An 8,631-nucleotide genomic window follows, 5' to 3' on the forward strand; every position below is an offset into this window, starting at 1 on the left:
AGGATCATCCAGCGGTTCTCAACTCAAGGGTTTTGGAAATGTGAGGACCATTTTGATTGTCACAATGCCTGGGGGATCTGCTGGCATTTAATGTCTGAAGCTCCAAATGCTAAAGATTCTCCAATGTGCACGACAGTCCTGGCCCCAGATTCTAATAACCCCCGATTGAAAAACACTGGTATTCCTGCCCCCTCATTTTACAACTGAAGAAACTGAAGACAGAGAGGTGAAATGACAGGTGGCTTTCACATAGTAGATTATAAAAAACTGTTTCCTGAGTGAGAGATATTGAAAAAGAGAAATGCAGCCTATTAAGGGAACTTTCTGCTTTTGCTCCTCTACATGGTGAATGTAGTACCTATGTCAGAGGCACTGGAACCAGAGTGACTCCATCTTGAATAGGAGCACGGTAAAATGAGGCTGAGACCAGCTGGGCTACATCCCCAGGTGGTTGGGCATTCTTAGTCACAGGATGAGGTAGGAGTTTGGCACAAGATACAGGTCACAAAGACCCCACTGATAAAACAGAATGCAGTAAAGAAACCAGCCCAAACCCACCAAATCCAAGATGGCAAAAATGACCTCTGATCCTTCTCACTGCACATTATACGCTAATAATAATGCATTAGCATGCGAAAGAAGACACTCCTTAGAGCGTCAAGACAGTTTACAAATGCCATTGCAATGTCCACAAGCTACACTATATGGTCTAAAAGGAAGAGAAAACTTCAGTTCCAGGAATTCCCCTTCCCTTTCCCAGAAAACTCATGAATAATCCACCCCTGGTTTAGCATATTGCCATCCTGGGGGCTGCTCTGCCTATGGAGTAGCCATTCTTTTGTTTCTTCTCTAATAAACTTGCTTTCACTTTACTCTGTAGACTCTCCCAGAATTCTTTCTTGCCTGAGATCCAAGAACCCTCTCTTGGGGTCTGGATGGGGAGCCCTTTCCAGTAACACCTATACATGTTGGTGTGGCTGCAGGATGGGAAAAGGCCACTGAGTTCCAGTCCCAGGTGCACAGCTGACCATGTGATCAAGAGCCCTTCCCTTGTTATCTTTGAAGACTCAGGTTCTCATTGTGAGACATGGGGTCTCCTATTCAATGACCTGTAGTGTTTCTCATGCAGATGTGACCAGGACATCGAAAGAGGCTCCCCAAATGGCTCCAAAGAAAGGCACTCATCAAAAGCAGAGCCAGACCTCGCTGACCTATGATGCTCAGGAGCCTCATGGTAAATGGCAGCATGAGGTCAGGCCTTCCTGGCAGAGTGGGAGCCATGCAACGGTAGCACCCAGTGCCCAAGCTGCACTATTGGCTCAGGGCGAGCAGCTGAAAGTTAGAATGGCCTTAGTCCCAAACCAACATTTCATAGATCAGGAAAATAATTAAAATGCAACTATCTCCTTTCCATGGTTTTACTACATGAAATGCAGTGCTGAGCAATTGCTACATATTGCCTCATTTAATTCCCACACTAATTCTGTGCACTAGAGGCTTGTATTCCCATTTAGACATGGGGAAATTGAAAATGAAGAGTATAAGTAAATGTACTAAAGTCCAAAAGGTGAACGTAGCAGTGGTGGGATTCAAATCAAGGTCCATCGGATTCCACAGATACTGTACTGCTATCTGGAAGACACTAAGGACTGAAAAGGGAGTTACCCAAGAGGGCCCCTTCTGCCTAGAAGGACTGGCACCCAAGTCCCCAGTCGTGTTTCAACTACTTGGTCACCCATGGCGACTGGAGACAGGGCAGTGTGGTCTGAAGCCGCGCACCCCACCTTGTGTTGTGGGGAGGTCACCCAAACGTCCTTTGTAGCTTTCATTCCTCCCAAAGTAGCTGCAAAGAGGACGTGATGTGAATATTAAAAACCCCAGGCTGGAGGACTTGCCTCCCGAACTCCAGTGCGGAGCCACAGAACTTCAAAGCGAAAGGAAGCACAAGCAGGAGGGGGAGGAGGTGTAAATTTCCCCCGCGGTCCCTTGGAGCTGTGAACATTCGCAGATTCCCCGAGCCCTCCCGCCAGCTCCCCGCCAGGTGTCCGAGGCCCGACCGCGCCCCACCCCCGCGCGCCCCTCTCCCCGCCCCCCGCCCCTCCTGCTCCCGGCTTTCATGTGGATCAAGGCTGGAGGATGACAAACTCCTGACTGATAGATACACGGAGACTTCGCTGGTGATTTATTGGCTTTCTGCACCTGACGAGAACCACTAGGCCTATCTGAGGAGGGAAAATATATGGGCTTTCCTGACTCCAAGTGGCAGCCCCGGGATGAGCATGTGATGTCAAGCTGGGCAGGGGAAAGCGGAGCTGTGCACCGGCCTGTGTACTGTAAGCCGGCCCGGGTCGTAAAAGTGTCAGCACGCGATATATTTCTTGCGGGGGATCCTCTCTGGCTCTTGCCAGCGCCTCTCCCAGGTGGCTGGCAACCGCCCTAACCGGGCCTGCAAGCAGCGGATGCCCCAGGTCGCTATCCCTCCGCCCTGCTCCGGAGCACAGGGCCCTCACGTTCTCGCTCCAGCCTGGGGTCTCTCAAGTGGCACCTGGCCCTGGGGACGCTGCAGCGCAGGAGTTAATTGCTGTCCCTCCTGACTTCAGCGAAAGAAGTGGATCGTGAGGTGAGATATTGAAGCTAGGGACTGACCTGTGGACCAAGAGTTTGATGGAGCAACTCAATAGCAAACTCAGTGTTCCCAGAGATGAACCAAGTAGTAATCAGAGTTATTTATTCAGAAAATAAAGTGCTATTCGTGTGCCAGGCTCTGAGCCCCCTACCCGCGGGCCTCACCATGGCCTCCGGCCTGAGTTGGTCATTTCTCCTCCCTCTACCTCCAGGCTTCTTCCTCGGGATTGGCAGGGGGCCTGGAGTGGATGTTTAGTCTACCGGTCAGACTCCAGGTCTTATATCTTGAAACTGTAAGTCCCTGAATTCACAGACAATTCAGACTAAGGATGGAGGCAAAGAAGAGGACCTTGGGTTTACTATTCACTAGGTAGGAGGGGAAGGGCTTGGAAAAACAGAGATATAAACTGCATTTGTACCCCATGTCGATGAGAGTTTTGTGATTTTGACCAATCTGATGAATTGGAGCGCGTCTGTCACTAATTGTTCTGTCTTCAATTAGAGTGCAAGCTTATTCTTGGGCCCACAATATTCGAAATATGTGCTTGTTACTCTTTCCCAAAACTCCATTCTGTCATGATCTTTGGAAATGGGCTAATTTTACATTTTGTTTGCAACAATTTTTTAAATGTTCCAAATTGAGACATTGGTATGCTTTTTAAATTAGGAGATATTTAATTAAATTAGGATTAATTAAATTATGAGCCAAATTAGGAGATAAATTTAATTTAAAGCATCGATATGCTCTTGTCTCTCATCTTCCCCCTTTCTTCATCTCCTGCCCTGGTCTTGGAAAAAACATTTGCTGGGTAAATGTCCTGCTAGATGACCTCATAAAGGTGTTCAATGATGAAGAGGAGTGGTTGAAAAGGTAAGGAGAACACTCAAAGCAACAACAGCAAAACCTACAGTACGAAGGGGGTAATCATAAGGTCAGTCCATAACCCTGCCAGCATCATCCAGGTCGAAGTGGATCTGCTATCCCTCCCCACCCTGACTTCACTACCTGCACACCCACAAGCAGGGCAGCACTAGACCCCAGTGTTCTTCTGGGCATATTAGAAAGAGTCTTCCTTGGAGAGCTCAGTACCTTGCTGGGGCTCATGGCATGGGGAGCAGAACCCAGGCTGAATTTCAGTCCCTACAAGGTTTTAGTACAGGGGTCAGCCTACACAACCGAATGGGAGGCCCGGCCCTCACCTGCCCTTCTGTAACTTGTCTTTCCCTGTCAGGCCTCCCTCAGAGCTCACTGTAGAAACTTGGCATCCAGAGCTGTGGATTCCCTGCTCTGCCATTTACAAACTGTATGATTAGGGCTTATCAGTTCATCTCTCTGAGTTACTTTATTTTGTAAAATGGAGGTAGGGCTACTTCTCTCACATGGCTTTATGAGGGTGAAGTGGTTTCCACTGAGCACTCATCTGGATATTCTAGGCCCATCCACTCGCATAGCTAATGACAATCCCTCTTTACAAGATGAAGGATTAGGAGATGATTCTAAATCTTTGAGCTGTAAGCGCCTTTAAGAGATACCTGTGTCTGTCTTGGGCCTTAGAGTGAGTAAAGGGACAGCAGGTGGTCAGGCCCTGCCAACAGCAGGATATTTTCTGCAGATGCCCAATGCCAGCCCTGGAGTTGCCTCAGATCCTCCCACTGCAGGCTTCATTGCTGTATCTGACACCCCATCCCTGGCAGGGATAGGCCAAGGTCCTAGATACCCTGGCTCCCAACACTCCATACAGGCTTGTCTCTGAGCAGACTCTCGGTGAAATCTATTGTGCTGGGCTGAGCAGAATGGGAGGTGCGGGGATTGCAGCTGTTCCTTCACTGCACTGTCAGTTTGGAAATTTTCCCAGAAGACTTAGTTGGTGCCTCTTCTTTGATATTCATGAGTGCGTGAACACAACGACCCTCCTCATCTTTGTCGAACACATTCCTCTTGGACCACACCACGTGTACTCCAAAAAGAAGGTGATCTAGAAGTGTGAAGGCACCCTCAGTTCTGGCAAATTCTTGGGTATCCTGCAATTCTCACTCAGCAGCATCCCAACAAAACCAGAAAAAAGACCCAGGGCCGGGAGATGAGCCAAGAAAATAGCTTCGTGTTTGGCTTGAGGGTACAGGCATCTGCAGAAGCCAGCCTGTAAGACTCTTTATGAGCCCAGCTGCAAGGGGCATCCTAAAGCCAGTTCATGAGTCCAACTTTACAGAGGCACCAAGCTTCCCCTCCCCTAGAAAGCAAGGCTATAGAGCAAGCAGAATGTTTAAGACATGGGCTTTCAAGTGAGGCTGACTTGGGTTAGCGGAACTAAGGATAACATGGCCCTGTGTAAGGAACTTAATATCTCTGGGCTTCATTCTGTATCTATTTACCTACCCCAAAGTCCTGAAAGTACCACAAAAATATCTGTTTTTATTCAGAGGATAATAAAACGGAGTATTTACATATTGCTTCATCTTCCCCCAGGATATTTTTAGATTATCACAATATCCTAAGGGTTTGTTTATGCGTGCTTTAGAGACTTGTATCTGTGATTTTAAAAATACATAAATACTTTAAAATTTTATAATACAAGAGTATAAGTTACCTGATTTTTTTATGTGTTCCGCAGATGGCTGTCTAGAGTCAACACGAACCTACCCCAAAGTTTGACCTTTGCCTTAAGTCAGTAACCGAGGCGGGCCACGGTCCTGAGTTCAGACCAGGCCCCAAGAAGATTCAGAGCCTGCAGTTATCCTCTGGTTTCTAAAGTATGTTATTGGGCTAAAGATTTCAAGACATGTATCCTTCTTTGCTTTCTATCGCAGCCATTAAATATTTCAGATATTTTCTGCCAAAAGGCAGGAATCACGAAGATTACAAATATTAAAGACAAAACAAAATAACTTTGTAATGAGAAGGTCAGTCTGTGGTTTGGGTCTTTGGAAAGAAATCAAGAAATCTGACTATACTTTCTATTTGACCGTTGATTCTCTAGTGGAAATGGGCAAATCTTTTATACCAGGGCAAATTTTTCAGTAAAGGGCCAGACAGCAAATATTTTAGGAATTGTGGGCCGTGCAGTCTCTCTCCCAGCTACTTAACTCTTTCAGTATAGCATAAAAGCAGTCATAAACAATACTATAACAAGTATGGCTGCATTCCAATAAAACTTTATTTACAAAAATAGGCAGCAGGCCAGATTTGGCCCACAAGCTATAGCCTTCCAACCCCTGCTTTGTCAAACTCAATAACAAACAGAGAGGGAGACTCTTCAAAAAAAAAAAAAAATGATATTCATCTGGGAGTAGCATTGCAATAGGAATATGTATACCGTAGCAAATTATGAGTGTTTTCAAAGAGATTGGGGCAAGGGGAAGTTTATAAAGACAAAAGGAAGAGGATTACAGTTGTTCGAATCAATTATCCTTGGCTACAAGGGTGGCACAAGTCCAAGCTTGGACAGGCAGTTGCTAGACAAACATCCTTACAGAATCTGTATTTTCTGTCTAAGGTTGCAGTGGCCTTTTTGCAAAGCTATAGTAAATCACAGGGGTCAGTACAAACGTACTACAATAGATAAGCCTCGCCTTCGGAAAATCTTCGTGATCATGGTATCTCCCCTGCCAAGTAAGTATTTTGACAGTTCTTATCAGGCATTCATGTGTGAGGACCCTCCCTTGATGGCCATCCCTGGCTCCATTTGCCAAGGTTTTAACATAAATGACTCCATTTTGATTCTGACAACTTTCATAGCTGCTTACCATCTGTGCTTCTGTGTATAAAAATGGACATACTAAAATTTTTCCTTAGGGCTACAACTAAACATCCAGCCTAGCCCTTAGCCAGCACCAAGGAAGAGGCCTGGGAGATAGAGGAACAAATAATGAGACGAAGTCAGGCCACCCCCCATGGGGTGAGGCCTGCAATGGGCCCAGTGTGGTGTACCTCTAGCACAGTGCCTGGCACACAATTGCAGTTCATTTTCTGAAAAAATAACCCTTGGATCAATTGGTTGCTCTCTGGGAATGTGACTTTGCTGTTGAGTTGTGCAGAGTACTCTCTGTCTCCAGGCCAATCCCCAGCTTCAGTATCTCACCCCACAATCCACATTTCCCAGTGTCTGGAGTAACAACAATGACCTGGGGCTGGGCTCTCAGGAAGTCAAACCCTGCCTCAACAAACCCAAACTGCTTTGGGGACCAATGTGACACAAATGTATACTGAATCCCCTGAACTCCCGCTGGTGATCCTGTCCTGTAACAGGCCCTCCCCATGCCCTCAGGCCAGTGCATTCAGGAAATCAGTGACCACAGGAGGGTTTCTCAGCTGGAGGGAAGGTCAGCTTGCATCTGAGCATCTTAGAACATGCTGTTATGTTGTTCCCACTGGTCAGTCCTGTCCAAGCTGTACACGTAGTGCCTCAGCCAGGTTTGTTACTGCAGGCTTGCCTTCGGAAAGGTCACTGAACAGAAGGAGGAGGCACCTTATTCTCTTTTGTTACCCCTCCACCACTTTTGTCTAAAGGGAGGTTTAGCTGGAGGGCTGGGCATGCAGACAGATTTCTGACTGTGCCACATAGATCCCACCTTGCTTCTCTGCCATGCCTTATCATCTGTGACTTGACATGTTTTGCACACACGCGCATGTTGTACACATTGAGACATGCTTCCTGCCTTCAAAGATTTTCCCATATTGAGGGCATTTTCCTGATGCAGAATTGAAGACTGAATGGAAGCATTCGGACTGACCTCAGCATCTACGGGTCTGGAGGAGGTTTGGGACGTTTTCTTTTCTTCTCTTCCGGGACCCACTCCTGTTGTAAAGAGCAGCAGCATTTATAATGAGGGTCCGGGAAATGCGGGGGACGGGGGAAAGCCTGCTGTCTCTGCAGTGGGTGACTGTTGTCTCCCTGATCAACAGTGTATCATATCTCAGCCTAAGCCTGCCTTTCTCCTTCCCCTTCCACACGGGGTGGGGCTGTGGGCTCAGAGTTCACCTGGAATGCCTCCGGTTGCTGAAGGGCTGGATGGAGACTCTGAGACAACCTGATGGATCATCTCATAAACAGAGCCCGCAGGAAGGAGAAGAAAATTATGCCAGCATAATGCACTTACGAGAAATAGATACGTGCGGTGCAGGGAGAAATGCTTTGATATTAAAATTTTTGTAACTTAAAAAGGCATGAAAAATGATACCGACCACTAACTAATCAACATTCCTTTGCGAATGCAGCTTCAGTTCCTAACCAAAAACACATCCCTGCTATTGTCTTGTCTGGATCCAGATGCAAACATGATTAATTAAGTTTCTGGTGAGGAGTGGGAGGAGGGCAGTGGGAATGGATGGCTTGCTGAGGATCCTTTTCATACACAGGCCTGGGGAGAATCCCTTAGTCTGGGTGCCTATTTCCCTCCACATGTCAGGGCTTACCCCGTGCACTGACAGCCACAGGGTGCAGTGGGTAGGCTGCAGCCAGGGCCATGGAGTGAGGCAGTGAGAAGCTGAAAGGAGAGGCTCTACAGACAGTACAGAGAGGCTCTTGGTACCTCCCGTTGCCACTGCCCAGCACAGCACGGCAGAGTAGCAAACGAATATGACATGTCTTGTTGGGAGACCTGGGCCTGTTCCAGACTGCTACCAAGTAGTTTGGGACCTTGGATGAGCTGCCTCAATTTCTCCATTTGTGAAATGAGAGGTTGGATTAAATGTTCCTCAAAGTCTTCCATTTCTGGCTTTTTATTCTAGTGCCCAAAGTCCTTCACACAAAGCAGGTGTCTACCAATTGATTGCCAGGCATGGCCACTATTGGTGGCCTTGGGCCAAGGAGTCTGGTGGGACAGGGCTGAGAAGTACGCTAGGTGAGTGTCTCTGGCACAAGTGGCTGAACTGCAGAGCCCCAAGCAGCATGGCAGGGACCAGCAGACCAGATTCCTGATCCCTGCTCTGCCACAGTTAGCCAAGTGACTATGAGTGAGACGCACAACTGCTGTGCACCTCAATGTCCCCATTAGGAAACGGAAACA

General features: G+C 47.4%; 1 long non-coding RNA gene across 1 annotated transcript; it reads left to right on the forward strand.

The window, feature by feature from the left end:
• The first annotated feature begins 2,123 nt into the window (after nt 1–2,123).
• LOC126931155 (uncharacterized) lies at nt 2,124–5,513 on the forward strand. Its single transcript, XR_007717779.1, has 3 exons — nt 2,124–2,620; nt 3,451–3,496; nt 5,238–5,513. It is a non-coding gene; the product is annotated as an uncharacterized LOC126931155 (long non-coding RNA).
• Nucleotides 5,514–8,631: the final 3,118 nt, after the last annotated feature.

The sequence above is a fragment of the Macaca thibetana genome, chromosome 1 (genome assembly GCF_024542745.1).
Source record: "Macaca thibetana thibetana isolate TM-01 chromosome 1, ASM2454274v1, whole genome shotgun sequence".
Taxonomy (NCBI): Eukaryota; Metazoa; Chordata; class Mammalia; order Primates; family Cercopithecidae; genus Macaca; species Macaca thibetana.